The following is a 15,841-nucleotide window of genomic DNA, read 5'->3' as shown; positions in this document are numbered from 1 at the left end:
CCTTTGGGTATTCGGCCTAGGTTGGAGTGCAGTGTCAAGGATCCAGAGAGGTGGTTTGATTCAGGCTCTTCTGTGGGATCTTTGGTAGGAAAGGTCAAGTTTTGCTGGACCTGGAGCACAGGCAGCTCAAGGATCTGTTCCCCCATTGAGGGCAGCAAACGCCAACCAGCTTCAGATCAGAGGTCCGGCGCAGATGCAGGGACAACCCCCTCCTTTTTCCTCCCGCGGAGCTGGCATGTAGGGAGGCTATGGTCAGAGCCTGCTCCCCCTCAGGAGCAGATCTGGGTCTGAGCCAGATGGGAAGGAGAGGCTTCCTTAGGACCTGATCCATCCCGCAGGCTGGGAACTCAGCACGGCGGCTCTTTCCTTCTTCCCTTCCTCCCAGAGGCCCCAGAAAAACTTTTGTGTTTCCCCTCATGACCCTCTAATTCTTAAAATTTGGGTTCCAGATGAGCTGGTCTAGAAAACTCTGACCGTACACTGGGGATCATCAGTTCTGGGAACTGACCTTCAGTCAGCATCCTGAGTATATAATAGCAAAGGGACATATGTACTCTGAAAGATGAAACAGGTTCTAAACAGGAACCTAAAACGAAGGAACTCCTCTAGTCCGGGGATCGGGAAGGGCTCTCTTAAGGAAGTGATGCTGGGCTCTGAGAGGTGAGTAGAAGTGGACAAGGGTGGAGGGGCGTCATAAGCCAGGGGGGCAGCAGGGAAGATGGAGAGGGGTGGACAGGGGTGAGAAGGGGGCCAGTGAGAGAGAAAAGAAGTTATTTTTATGGAGATACACTTGACTACCAGCACCACGAGCCCCTCTACACACACAGACACACACAGCCCTTGAATATCTTTCTTGGAAGCAGATGGAGGGTGAACTGGTCAAGACCAAAGGATTCCTCGCAGGGCTGGATCCCTCCTTTTACTATTCAATCCTTTACTGAGAGAGAAACTAAGAGTTGAATTGACTCAGGTGCCTGCTAATTAAGAAACAATGAGAAGTCTCCATGAGAGGATCTATAGTAAATACGGTAAAAATATACACTTGACTGTTTAGTTTTAATTTTCATCCTTTTTACTGGACAGGAAGCTGAAATGCCAGACGGTCCGGTTCAAGGCCACGCACTCCTTGTCCGGACTCCTGGGCCTTCTTCCTTCCTCAGGAAACGTAGGCTGTTGCCCTTGGACTCAGATGCCCAGTCCCTTTTCCTCTTGAACCCAAAAAGCTCCCCGCTCCAAGCCTCAGGGGTTCTCTCTGCCAACTTTCCTCTCGCCCTCGCAGACCCTGGCTCCTTTCCCTCTGGTTGACGCTCCACAGCCCCTTCCTGATACCACCTGCGCCCAACCTCCAGCCTCCTCTGAGCTGCACAGAGCCCTCACGGTCACCTCATGAGCCCCAAGCCCCCCCCCACCACTCCCCTCACATGCTTCTTTCTGGCCCAGTGCTTCACTCCACCATTTTATTTCCTTTGTCCCAGACCAAACTCCAAGGCTCCTCTGACCTGATCCCCCCCAGGCTATGAGTAATGAGAGGGGAATGGGAAGGACTCTCTCAGGGCCCCTGGGCCTCCACTACCCACCCACGTCCTGCCCCTTTCTCTCTGCCTCTTCCTCGCTAGCCAGCTGTCCATCAGATCCAGAGTGCCACCTGGGAAAGCAAAGGTGCTGTGAGTATCTGAAGATGCCTTCTTAGAACTGGAATCTTGGAGCTGTTTGGCCTGAGGAGTGGCACAGGTAGAAGGCCTGGCCTGGGGCTAGAAAGCACCTCTCTGTGAGTTCTGCTTCGAAGGAGCAGGTATCTCCCAGGCAGACCGCCTTCCAGCCCCATAGGAAGCTTCACTCATGGATTCGGTGGGCCACCATGGGCCAGCTCTCCTTATGAGGAGATGGTCTGAGACAGTCAGACCAGAATGAAGCCACGGTCATCTGGGTTTCTGGAAGATGAAATAAAATATAAAGAATCCCTTTTATAAAGATAAGAGATTCTTAGCCTCTTGGCGATCACAAACCCTTAGAATGGATGAAGGGTCCTCTCACCAGAAAGATGTCCATGGGCAAAAGGACCCAAAGTTCTGCACACAGCATGGGGTCCACCCTGCAGAGGGCCAGGGAGAGCCCAGGCCTCCAGATAAGCTGTGTGCCAGTGGGCAGGCAGGCACCCGAGTCCCTTTCCCCAGGCCAGAGTGGGCAAGGGTGACCTAGTCTCATCCTGGGTCCAGTACCCAAGTGCTGGCTGCAGGGAAAGAGTGAGTGAATGAGCACCTTTCTTTTCTCTTTGGGGGACAGTGCCATCACATAGGGGCCCTTCCTCTCTACCATCATTTCACTGTGGCAAGAATTTTCCTCCAGGTTGAGAGGTGAGTGAAGTGCTATTTCCAATGTTTTCATAAGGGAAAAGTCTACAGAATTCACCCTATGGCCTTGAACCAGTCTGCTGACTCCTGACCAGCCAGCCAGACCTAGGGCCTTCCTAGGTCACTCTGAGAGGAAAGTACACTCCTACACACACACAGGGGTCAAGAGACCAGTCTCTACAGTAGAAACTTGTCTGGGCTCCAACCTTTGCTGGTATGCTGACCAGGGCAAAATAAATGAGGTCTCTACAATTCAAATAAACAAGCAAACAAAAAAATGATGTCTCATAAGGGAATGAGAGCAAAGTCTACAAGAGCCCTGGCTTAGTCTAAGACTTGTCTATCCATTAAAATTTTTAAAACAATTTTATTGAAGTATAGTTGATTTACAGTGTTGTGTTAATTTCTGCCCTACAGCAAAGTGATTCAGTTATATGTATATAATATTCTTTTTCATATCATTTTCCATTATGCTTTTTCACAGGGTATTGAACATAGTTCCCTATGCTACACAGTAGGACCTTGTTGTTTATCCATCCTATATATAATAGTTTGCATCTGCTTATCCCAAACTGCCAATTCTTCCCTCTCCCATCCCCCTCCCCCTTGGCAACCACAAGTCTGTTCTCTATGTCTGTTTGTTTCTGTTTCGTTGATATGTTCATTTGTGTAGTATTTTAGATTCCACATATAAGTGCAATTATATGGTATTTGTCTTCCTCTTTCTGACTGACTTAGTATGATAATCTCTAGGTCCATCCATGTTGCTGCAAACCCATTTCAATTTATAATGAACTTACCCTGCCCCAACCCAGAGGATAAGAAATGAAATTGTTTTCCCTGTCAATTTGGGGCGTTCCTCCCACATTTTTCCCTCAAGGTAATAAGAGAAAAAATTGCCTTTTGTATGTTTTGCATTAGGATTCAATTAACAAACATTTACTGTGGGTTTGCAATGTACCACTATACACCAGGCATCACAGCAAAGAATTGGACAGATGTGTCCCTACCCCTTCCCTACACCACAGAAATAAGTCCAGGTGCAGTAAGTCTTCCCACAGGCGCTCCTGGATGTCTTGTCATCTAGGAGTCATGGAGGAGTTCCCCCCGCACCTTGGGAGGAAGTGACATTTAACGCCTCCTGGAAGGGTGAAAGCAGCACGTGGGGCTCAGTCGTCCATGGGGCCCGTTTGCCCCAGACATACTTTCCCAGCTCTCTCCAATGTTCCATCTCACTCCTGCCCTTCCCATCAGTAGGTGTGCAGGGGGGTAAGACACAGTCCATACAGTTATGGGGCCACAACAGGAAGGTGGTACAAAGCCCCAGGAGTGCCAGCTGGGGTGGGTCTGGGCTGGCCTTGGATAGAAGCCACAGGTGGGACAGAAGTCACAGTCCTGAAATGTTGGTAGAGAGCTTGTCCTTCGAGTAACCCCATCTTCCCTTCTCCTTCCCCCCAGTAGCCCTGTCTCTTCTTGGGGAAGGCAACCACCTAAGGCGCAGCTCTGACATGTGGAGCACGTTAGGATAATGCCACATGCCAGCCACGGCCTACAAAGCCCTGGGTTGTCCTGCCCACCTCTCCAGGCCTAGCCCCACTGGCTTTCTGTGTCCAACGTTGGTCTTCTCTCAGTTTCTCACTGTTACCACCACGCTCCTTCTGTCCATGGGGTCTTCACACACACACTGTTCCCTCCTCTGCCTAGAAGGCTTTCCCCTGACTCATCCCCACCTGACCTTCACCCTCCCTTAACTGCCTCTTGTTCATCCTTCAGATCTCAGCTCAAGCACCATTTTGTCAGAGCAGCCTTCCCTGCCCCCTGGTTCTGTGTGCTCCTTGGTCCTTGTTCCTTTTTATACAGCATGGTTATTTGATCGATACCTGTCTCTCCTACTAGTTCATACAATCTGTGTGGGCAGGGACTGGTCTGTTTTTGGTCACTGTCTGTGGCATCTGTCACAAAGCCTTTTGCATAGTAGGCTATCAGTAAAAGTCTGATGAATGCTTGGATGGATAAATGGATCAATGAATGTCTTTTATGGAGGAAGCTGTCTGTACCAAGCAGATCCCCTGGCGCTTACTTTGTGTGCTGGGTTGGCAGTGGTAGAGTCCAGGGAGCCCAGGGTGTCTGCCATGCCCACAGCAACCTTGTCAGGAAAGTGGCCTGAGCCACTTCATTCCTGGAGAGGTTGTTGTGACTTGTGCCCTGTGGTTTGAGTGGAAGCAGCCTTATAGCTCTGGCTACGGTTGCCCAGATGAGGTCTGATGCCCCTGCCAAATGGCAAATGCTCTGGATGCGGAGAAGCCAATACTTTTTGAAGAGGATTGGCATGAAATTCTACCCAGTAGAATTCATTTTGGGTGATGGCAGACTTTTGGTGATGGCAGAGTTTCTCTTGAGAAGTCTAACTACCAGGAATTCTGGAAAAGTGAAAAAAGTAAAGGAGGGTCACTCTAGGGCTGGCTCAATCCCCAGCCATGCCCTGAGCTATTGTTCTAGAAGACTGCTGGATAACCCAGCCTTGGTAGCCCTGGGAACAGAGTGACTCTGTGGCTGAGGAAACCACATCCCCTGCCACACTGTGCTGCACCATAGCCTTGCAATATGCCTCCTTTACCACTGGTGATTCATGTCCATCCCTTCCTTTCCATTTTAAGAAGTAAGAACAATCCTAGTATGAGGATGAGGAATGGGTTTCTCTGTGTGTTTGTCCTCATAGTGTGCTGAGTAGAAAAAAAAAGGACTTCTTTAGTTAATTCTTAAGGCTGTTAGGAGTCTCTACAGCAAGCAGCTAGGGACCACGCAGCACAAAGACCTGTGTCTAGTCTCTTTTCTTCCTGATATGCTCACATAGCTGTGGCACGTTAGCCTGCTGCTCCAATTGTTCATGGCATCCTAGTAGTTCCAGAACTGTCGGGGTCCTTAACATGACATATCACAGCCCAGTGAAGACATGGCCTGTTTGTGAGTCAGTGGTAATCGCCAGCTCCCCAGGTGCTGAAGCTTTCAGGAGTCAATGAAGGTGTGGGTGCCTGGGTATCTGGGTGCCTTAGTTACTCCAATTTGTTTGCGGTTATGTCAATGTTACAAAAACCAAAAAAGCAAGCAAGATGTGAGTGTATCTATGTCCATGAGGTTGCTTGTAGACCTAAAAAATGAACTCCAGATGTGTGATGATGAGATGTGTAGAGGGAGGAAAAAAATTTGCAGTTTAAAAGTTTAGCTCAGGCGGGACTTCCCTGGTGGCGCAGTGGTTAAGAATCCGCCTGCCAGTGCAGGGGGACATGGGTTCGATCCCTGGTCCAGGAAGATCCCACATGCTGCAGAGCAACTGAGCCCACAAGCCACAACTACTGAGCCTGTGCTCTATAGTCCACAAGCCACAACTACTGAGCCCGCGTGCTTCAACTACTGAAGCCCACGTGCCTGGGGTCCATGCTCCGCAACAAGAGAAGCCACTGCAATGAGAAGCCCGTGCACCGCAACGAAGAGTAGCCCCCACTTGCTCCAGCTAGAGAAAGCCTGCATGCATCAACAAAGACCCAATGCAGCCAAAAATTTAAAAAAATAAAAAATAAAAAAGTTTAGCTCAGGCAGTGCTGATCAGAAGAATAAAAGAGTGTTTTGGGTCCATCTTAGGCAGACTGGAAAGGGAGCCATGTACGCCTGTTGTCCTGGCTTGTTTACGGCCCATGTGAGCAGGGGCCCTGCCTGGTTTTGCTCTCTAAGGAATTCCCAGCGTCTGGCCCAAGGCCTGGTACATAGCGAGCCCTCCACAACTGTTTGTTGAGTGAATAAATGGACCAGAAAGTAGGTTTCAATCCTGAAGCCAGAGATCAGAAGAGACAACTGACTGAAGGAAGAGATAGGGAAGGAGGGTCAAGGAGAGAGGCGAGTATTCTTTTCCACTGATATCTTTATCTCCAAATAGCCTTATTTTTCATGAAAAAAATAGAGGAATGTTTGGGACCTTTTCCTTACCATTATAGTGCCTGGCATACAATAGAAACTCATCCAGCAATCATAAGCAAAGGAGATAAATATTTTAACCTGTATGACAAGTGGACTCCTTTCCTGTGGTCCTGAAAACCGGAAGCATTCCCAGATGGTTTTTGCTCCAGAGGCATCATAGGCAGGACCACATTGGAGCTCAGACATTGCATTTTTGGCAGAATGACCTGGCAGGGGGCTCCCACTACTCCATCCATGACACATTCAAGGCAGGCGTCTTTGTTGACGTCTTACCTCATTTTTAAATCGTTTGAACTCTGGTTTTTAGCACACAATGCGATAGCACTCTTACCAAAACAGGTTTGTGGAAGCAACACAGATGAGATCAACCCCCCTGCACCACTTAGCACAGCGCCTCCGTGCAATGGAAACATTACACCGCATGACTTCGGGTAGCTAGAGTTGGCTTAGAGGAGCTTAACTGATTTGATTCATCAGTTCAAATCACCTTTAATGTGGCACATTAGTAATGCCACCATATTGTAAACGATACATCCACAGAGGCATTAGTCACTATACAAATAGAATTAATAGGTTTCACTACACTTCAAGATAAACATGTTGGAACAGTAACTCCATTCAGTCAGGGCCTTTTGAGCTTGTTCCTTCAGGGCCCTTACCTGACTGTTAGAATAAACACAGAGTTTTACGGCCCACTTGCTCTGTGTGACTTCACCATCACCAAATGCCACACATTCAGTTTAGAAATTGCATTTGTGTTCATCCACACGTTTATCTATTTGTTCATTCATTCTTTTATTTAGTAACTGAGATTGTTTTCCAGCTCAGTTCAGAGAGTATATTGTGGTTCCCTGACTATTATCATGAGTCACAGGAACCATTTTGTTGCAGTGCAAAAGTTAAGAATACTTCAATGCCGGTGAGTCAAGAGAGCAGGCAGCGTGCGTAGTAGTTAGAGCAGGAGTTTGGGTGTCAGACACGCCTGGATTTGAATTCTAGTATCATTACGAACAATCTGTCTGAACTCAGACATTGACTTCACTTCTCTGAGTCTCCATTTCCTTATTGTAAAGTGGCTGTGAAACCTCTCACCTCCCACCATCTCTACATTGTATATCTCTTCCTTCTTATGCACCTCTCATAGGGTCAAGAATCACATGAAGTCCATTCTCTATGTCTGCATCTTTGGGATAGGGAGGGTGGGAGGGAGATGCCAGAGGGAGGAGATATGGGGATATATGTATATATATAGCTGATACGCTTTGTTATACAGCAGAAACTAACACAACATTGCAAAGCAATTATACTCCAATAAAGATGTTAAAAAAAAGAAAAAAGAATCACATGAAGATCCGTGAGAGATCAGGAGGACCAAGAAGGCCTCCTGAAGGAAGCAATTAAGTTGGCCTGGGAAGGAAAGGTAGGACAGGGTGTTGGAGGGGCCATTCCCTACAGAGGTTACTGTGAAAGCAGGAGTGTGTTGATGGGAATGTGATGGCATGTTGGAGGGAGTGGGGACAGCAGAGACCAGCTTAGTGATGGGAAAGGCAGGTGGTACAGGGGCATAGTGGGAGGAGTCAGAAGACACAGGGTCGTGGAAAGCAGAGAGTGCAAGATTTTATAAAATGCACAGAGTGAGGATAGGGGCCTAGGTACAGAATATTTCAGCCAGATTCTGTTATATCTTTCAATGATCAACAAAGCATTTTTGCAAACATCAGTGCTTAAAAAAGACACCCTCCGCCGAAGTGGAGTCAGAAACATTTCTGGGAGTTATAACCCCAAGCAGGCTGTAGAAAGATGTGCATTCACAACAGCTAGTTACTTAATGGCTTGTGCCTTAGTTACTTCATTGAGAAAAAGGAGGATGACGGTGTTAGCAATAGTAACTACATTGTAAATTTTCTGTGGTATTTAATAAAATATATAAAGCACACTGTTCTGTACTTAGCATAAAGTATGTGTTTGATCAATATTAACTTATTGTACACATGAAGAGATGTCTGGCAAGATTTTCCGTCAACTGATTAATCATGGTTATTTCTGTTTGTGTGATTTCAAGTAACTTTTACTTTTTTTGTCTTTTCTCTATAATTTGAATTTTTCTAAAAACCATGCAATATTTTTAAAAAACTTTAAAGTATTTTTTAAAAAATCCATACTTAGCAATGAAACATTTCAGGGGATGTAGTCTAGAGGGATGCAACTCTGTAACAGCCTTTCAAATAATCAAACTGAATAGTTTAACCCTTTAGCACTAAAAATTCCATTTCAGAAAAGGGTCTTTGTTTTTCATTTTCCTGATTGAATGGTCTGTGATATGTGGGGAGCTTTTTACAAAAGAAGAGATCCTCAAAGTATGAAAAATCTCCTCCATTGTAAATACTTGGGCTTATGGCTTTGAAATGACAGATTTTGATTTTCTAGTTTCTGATTTTTCCATCAAATGTTCAAGGATCTTGAAGATAGAAGACAACCAAACATTCCCCCTGGAGACTATGAACTTCACTTCATCAGGGCAGACCTTTGTAGTCCCAGTACTTGGCCCAGTGCCAGAGACATAGTAGGTACTACATAAATATTTAAGTTGAATGAATAAATGCATGAATGAAACCTAAATCTAAGGGCTGAGATTTTGCTTGGGAGGTGGGGGGAATGATACCCTATTACATATTAAAATTTGATTAGGAAATTTTAAAAAGTTAAATGCAAACAAAGTGATTTTACTAGGAGTAAATGTAAAAGCAAAATTGAAGGAGAAAATCCAATGACTGTTTATTGAGGGCCTATGGCACTCCAGGCCCCGATCTAAGTGTTGAGGATTCAGTTGTGAAGAGGAGCTTAACTCCAGTGGGGAACATGAACTTTGATCAAGTCATGACATGTGAGAAGAGAGTCCCATGAGGGAAAGAGCTGGATGCTCTGGAAGTGTACACAGGGGTGGAGGGGCAGGTGGAGTGGAGTGGCAGAGAAAGCTTTTGTAAGGAAGGGACCTTTAACCTGAGACTTGGGTTGGTGAGAAGGAGTGAGACAGGTGAGGAGTGGTGGGCAGGGCATTTCAGAAGTTACCAAGGTAGAGAGCGAGAACAAGCAGAGGGAAGCACAGGTATAAAGCCTTAAGTTGGGGAGTAGCTCGTGGTGTGTGAAGAACAGAAAGAAGGCCAGTGTGGGCAAGGTACATATGAGAGTGTTGGCAATGGCAGGGACTACATCACTCGGGGTGGGGCCGTGGTAGAGGGTTTATCCTAAATGCAGTGGGAAGACCTTGAAGAGCTTTACTTTGAGAATTATCATAACCTCATTTACATTTTCAGCATGTGGTATCTGTTGGGTGATCAAGGGATTGGAGCAAGGCTGAGTAGAAGCAGATGACAGTCCAGGTGAGAAATGAGAGTGACCTGGACTAGGACGTGGACCTGACTATTGGTGGCTGGTAGATGTGGAAAGAAGTGGACAGATTTAAGGTATGGCTTGAAGGTAGAACTGACGAGGCCTGATGCTGGATTGGAAGTAGAAGGACAACCTGATTGAACCCTGACTACTCCATCCAAACAGCAGCCGTTGTTTTTCCTTATCCCAGTACTCTGGCCCCCAACTCCCATTCGTGGTTTTATTTTTCTACTGAGTGCTCATTAACATGTGATATGCCAAATTTTACTTGTTTTCATGTTTTTAAAAATTATCTGTTTACTATATGAGAGCCGGGATTTTTGTCTGTTTCATTTAATGTGCCCCAATTTTTTTCCCTGGTGACCAAAATTATGCTTGATGCCTAATGGGCATTCAATAAACATCTGTCACATTATTAAAAGAGGGAGTTAACAAATGAATAAATAAATGAGGGTGAGAGATAGGGATAAGCAAAGAATGTTTTAGTTGGTTATTACAGCATACCAAACAACCCCAGAATATCAGTTGTATACCATAACAAACATTTTTTTTCCCACTTACGGGTCTGTGAATCAGCTTAGGTAGCTGAGCTTCAGGCTGCAGGTCTGTCGAGCCAGGCTCCAGGCTGTGGGTTGGGATCAGCTCTGCTCTTTGTGTATTTTCATCCTCCTTGGACCAATGCCTACCTCAGGTCTATTCTTCTAATGGTAGATGGCAAAAACACAAAAGACCAAGCCAGATTACCAAGCACATCTAAAGATTTATGTTCATGTCATGTCTACTGTCCAAAGTCAACATGGCCAAAATCAACATCAAAGAGGCAAAGAAGTATACGCCACCTTTTCTAGAGGAAGTTATGGCAAAGTCACATGGCAAATGGTATGGATGTATAGTGTGTACTCCTTCCACAACAAGGAGGGAGTGACATTTTAGAACAATAATCCAGTCTATCGCAGACGACTGCCAGGTATGAGCAACTATGTGGATAGAGCTATTCATTGATATGGCAAAGATTGGAGAAGGACCAGGTTGGGGAGGAAGAATGAAAAACATCAGGAGTTACATTTGGACCTGATAAATCCAGTTATACTGCCAAGGGCAGACGTTACAAGTGGCAGACACATAACTAGCTTAAACTAAAGCAGAATGTATAGGGTAATGTCATTGGGAAGTGTAAGGGAGATCTGTAGAGCTTCAGAAACAGCCAGATGAAGGGACTTTGTCAGGGCTTTGTCTTCTCCTCTCTATCTCAGCTCTGATTCTCTCTTTTGGCCTCATTTTCAAGCAAACTCCCTCTACATGGTGGCAAGATGGCCCCTGGTAGCCTCAGGGTCACCCTTAGCTTAGCAAGGGTGACAGTAAGAAGGAAAGCTCCTCTCTCTCAATATCCATACATCAGTCTAAGAGATGACACTTGTTCCTTTGCTTGAGTCATATGCTCTTCTATGAACCAATCACAGTGGCCTGGTTAGCGGGGAACTATGGTAACCCTCCTGGGCCATGTATCCACCTCTGGGGTAGGGTGTCTGGTCCTGTGGTTAAAATAGAAAGGAAATGGTACCATAAAGGAAGCAGGAGAAAGTGGATTGGAGAGTATGGACAAAATCCACAACTACTGTAGCTCAGCGGAGACGTTAAGAGCATTTAGGTTTAAGGGCATTTAGGTTGCTTCCGTGACCTGGCTATTTTTTTTTTTGCGGTATGCGGGCCTCTCACTGTTGTGGCCTCTCCCGTTGCGGAGCACAGGCTCCGGACGAGCAGGCTCAGCGGCCATGGCTCACGGGCCCAGCCGCTCCGCGGCATGTGGGACCTTCCCGGACCAGGGCACGAACCCGTGTCCCCTGCATCAGCAGGCAGACTCTCAACCACTGCGCCACCAGGGAAGCCCCTGGCTATTTTAAATAGTGCTGCAGTGAACATTGGGGTGCATGTGTCTTTTTGAATTACAGTTTTCTCTGGGTATATACCCAGTAGTGGGATTGCTGGGTCATATGGTGGTTCTATTTTTAGTTTTTTAAGGAACCTCCATACTGTTCTCCATAGTGGCTGTATCATTTTACATTCCCATGAACAGTGCAAGAGGGTTCCCTTTTCTCCAAACCCTCTCCAGCATTTATTGTTTGTAGACTTTTTGATGATGGCCATTCTGAATGGTGTGAGGTGATACCTCATTGCAGTTTTGATTTGCATTTCTCTAATAACAGTGATGTTGAGCCTCTTTTCCTGTGGTTTTGGCCATCTGTATGAAAATATATGTTTTTAAAACAAGCGCTTAAATATTGCTTACTATGTGCCAGGCACTGTTCTAAGTCCCTAACAAGTCTCTATTCATTTAATCCAAATAATAATTCTATGAAGTTAATTTTACTGTTACCGCATTTTACAGATGCCAAGACCAAGGCACAGATTGGGTAAGAAACTTGTTCAAGGTCACACACGTAGTTCAATGTTCAAACCAGGAGGTCTAACTTTGGAATGCTCACCACTACGATTTTATCTAGTTAAAGGGCATCCTGGAGAACGAGAAGTTTCTGTCTCCTTCCCCTCTCCCCAGTTCCATAACACTTCCAGATTTTCACCTGCTGCTCTGGATTTGCAGCGGAGTGCACATGTGGTTTGGCTCATCAGAGACTATGTGTCTGAGGATGAAAACTGAGAATGTAGAACCGGGGAGGTCAGTTGAGTTAACTCAGAGGGTGTTTGCCATCAGGAGGAACAGATGCTGTTTAAGTCAGGAAGAAATGAGCGTTCACTCCAAGCCTTGCTTTAGAAAGCCTCTTTGTTTTATGACTCTGGGTGCATGCAACCCTTTTAATTTTGTGTTTTGGATTCCAGCCATAGCAGGCCTTCTTTAATGTAGCAGATGCCTGGAGACGGGCAAGCGGGTTCCTACGCTCTACATGAAGCAGCCTTCCCTAGAGAGGAATCTCCCAATTATGTTGCTCTGAAAAAGAGAGGAGAAGAAAAGATAACTTAAAAAGGACACATTAAATTTACACCACACGTAAAGTAACCACTGCTTTAGGCATCTGCAGACATTTGGAGGTCAGGAAAACTTTTGAAAATCTGATGAAAGCTACAGACCTTTTCTGCAGAAAATTTGTACATAGGTATATATACAGAAATGTGCATGTTCATTCCAGGGGGGCTCCTGGAGTCTCTGATGTCTATCCCTGAAGCTTCAAGGAGTCTCTGGCCCCAAGATTCCTGTGCTTCCAGGGGAGACAGCTGTTACTCTTTTACTTTACTTTTCCTTTTTTCGATACATTAAGATTCTCAAGTTCTGTGTTGTGAAAATAAAGGACCTGTGGACTATTAAGGGATCATTTCACAACAGGACACTCAAATTTTACTGGAAAAAAAACCTGTCAAATATTGGATAAAGTCACTTTAGTGTATTCTCTGGTTGGCACAAAACCTTGGCTCATTCTGTTAAAAACTAACGTGAAGTTTCTTTTGAAAATTGTAACATGATTTTTTTTCTCTCTGGGATCATGGGGTATGTCTTTGCAGATCATTTCTTTGGGACTTCACTCTTCTCAGAACTTTTCTCAGTTTAGCTCTGCCTTCTGCACCGTTTCCAATATTAAGGATGTGGGGTAGGGCTAGTTTGTCAGTTGAAGAGCATAGAATTTTCAGAACTTGGAAAGGTGGCTTTATTGTTTCCTGGACAATGTCCAGAGGAGTCACACAAACTTAGACATTTCTTCCTTTGATTTCCACTTGCCATGACTGTGTGAGGAAGTGAGAGGTCTCTTAGGTGGCCACTAGGACCCTTTATGGATCTCCATGATGTCATTCACTGATACTTCAACACTGGGTGACCCCTCTGAACATCACCACATTCTTCCACTTCTACTGGGTGTGTACTGGTCATTTAGGGAGAATCTTCTGAGCTATAGCAAAGGGTTGGATTGAGATCTATATTAAATATATGGAAACCAAACCCAATTCGCCTCAATTACCCTACATTTAAAAATAGAAGTTTAAAAATATGGAAAGACCTAGTTAATTATTCCAGTTCTTCTTTTTCCATATATACTCCCACATTTCCTGAAAATTATCTCCATATTGGATCTGCAAAATTCAGGGTGGGAGTAGGTCATTGACCAAACATTTAGGCTGGTTCTTTACATCAAATGAATAAATAACACAGTTATTGGAAAAATTCAAAGAAAGGGCTCATTTTCTCCTTAAACATCAACTCAACTAGAGGGAAACTGTTTCGGGCTTAAATCAGCGTTTGTGAACCTCAGCACGATTGATATTCTGGGCTGGATAATTCTTGGTAGAAGGAGGCTATCCTGTGTATCGTAGAATGTTTAGCAGCATCCCTGGCCTCTACCCAGTAGATGTCACTAGCACCACCCTCCTAGATGTGACAACCAAGATTGTTTTCAAATATTGTCATATGTTCCCTGGGGGCCACAGTCACCCCTGCTTGAGAAGCATTGGCCTAAATTATCCAGAATTAGGTTTCTCTGTAAGTAATATAAAATTGAGTATTGAAGCTGCTTCTGTTTGATCTTTCTGATCAGGTGAATGCTAAACTGAAAAGGCAGATTGTCTATTTTGATGCCCCACTAACTATATGAATCTGTTCAGGTCATCCTGTTCTACATTTGTTTTTAGATCCCATTTGATTGCCCCAAACCAGGACTTCCTTACTCCTTTCCTATGGCTCTGACAGGCCTGTTCATTTGCTGTTTGATAATCTTTTTCACTCTACAGATCTTTAATGAGCTGTCTGATTTTTTTTATGCCCTTTGAGTTCTGGGTAATGTCTCAGTCCTTTGGAAGGAGTTTGCCTTCCTGTCTTCTATGTTATCATCTCTTACGATTTAAGACCTAAGCTGAGCCTACACAGCAACTTGGAGTAGTTGGTGTCTCTGGTTGATTTGATCAGTATTTGGACACATAGTTCAGGAAGCAAAACTGTTGGCTTTGAGATCAACATGTGATTGTCAGAAGGAATCCCATTATCACAAATTGTTCTCTCCATATGTGGGTGCAGTGACTGCAAGACAGCAAACAGTTTGTTTTGGGAAGGATTTTACTGGCTGTTTGAAGGGAGGAGTGGCTGAAGCATACAAAATATTTAAACCAAATTTTTATGTCTTATAACGTTCAACAAAGCTCTCTGAAAACATCAGTTCTGGGAAAAAAATAAAAAAGGCATCCTCCAAGGCAGGGTTATGGGCACTTCTGGGAGTTGTAAAGCCATGCAGTCTCCAGAAATATGTGCCTTCCAAGGGCTGGAAACTTCTGAATTAACAACAAGTAATCAGTGAGTGTGACAAAGAGTTAAAGTACACAGACTTTACTTTCACAAAGTTTATGATGTAGTAAAGAGTTTTAAGACGTAGACCTGAGATTGCAAACTGATGGCCAGCAGGCTAAATTGGGACCATGGATTTGTTTTACTTGGCTTGTACAGGGTTGGCCTCTTGAATGTCTAAGAAAGAAAAAAAGTGAAAGAATGAAAGAAGTTGCTAAACTGAGATTTTGGTATTAAAATCTGGATTTCCAGCCGTTTTTGAAAAATCAGAAGATCTGCCAACACTGGGTCCTTATTCCCACATTTCCCCATGGTGACATTTGGCTGGAGTGAAATAGCAGCTGCCCTCTCTGGTTCCCCACCCTGGCCCACTACACTCCCTCACCAGGCCTCTGTCCCTATCTGAGATGACTACCCTTAATGCGGAGACTTGGACAACACTCACCACGCCTCTTCACTGTGGAAACAAACGGCCAAAGCCTGGAGCAAAATAGCAGATTCCCATTTGTTTCAGGTGAGATGACCCTGGCTCAGGCCACCTTGGTGGCACTAGAGGCAGTGAGCAGCGGTCAGATTTGGGATATATTTTGAACATGGCGTTGGTAAGATTTCGTGATAGTTTGGTTTAGGGAATGAGAGAGAGGATTTGAAAATGACTCCAATTTTGATTTTTATTTAGATTAATTTATTTCAAAAGTAAACCTATAGTGGAATATTGGAAAACCAGGATTGAACTTTTAAAATGAAAACAAAATTATTTAAAAGTTTTTCTTCACTAGTACTCTCCGAATTGGGTGCCCTAGATGGTACTATTACCCTTTTCTGGGAAATGCTGACACTTTGGGGAATT

General features: G+C 44.8%; 1 protein-coding gene across 1 annotated transcript in view; it reads left to right on the top strand.

Moving 5' to 3' along the window:
* Positions 1-15,841, top strand: part of SMAD5 (SMAD family member 5) — a 107,365-nt gene that overhangs the window by 38,127 nt on the left and 53,397 nt on the right. The window contains exons 2-5 of the mRNA XM_082623996.1: positions 1,617-1,664; positions 2,284-2,354; positions 8,779-8,886; positions 9,638-9,787. The gene's annotated coding sequence lies outside the window, so the exon portion shown is untranslated. The remainder of the gene's footprint in view (positions 1-1,616; positions 1,665-2,283; positions 2,355-8,778; positions 8,887-9,637; positions 9,788-15,841) is intronic.

Source organism: Mesoplodon mirus (genome assembly GCF_964341445.2).
Source record: "Mesoplodon mirus genome assembly, chromosome: 5".
Classification (NCBI taxonomy): Eukaryota; Metazoa; Chordata; class Mammalia; order Artiodactyla; family Ziphiidae; genus Mesoplodon; species Mesoplodon mirus.
This window is presented reverse-complemented; position numbering and strand designations above follow the sequence as displayed.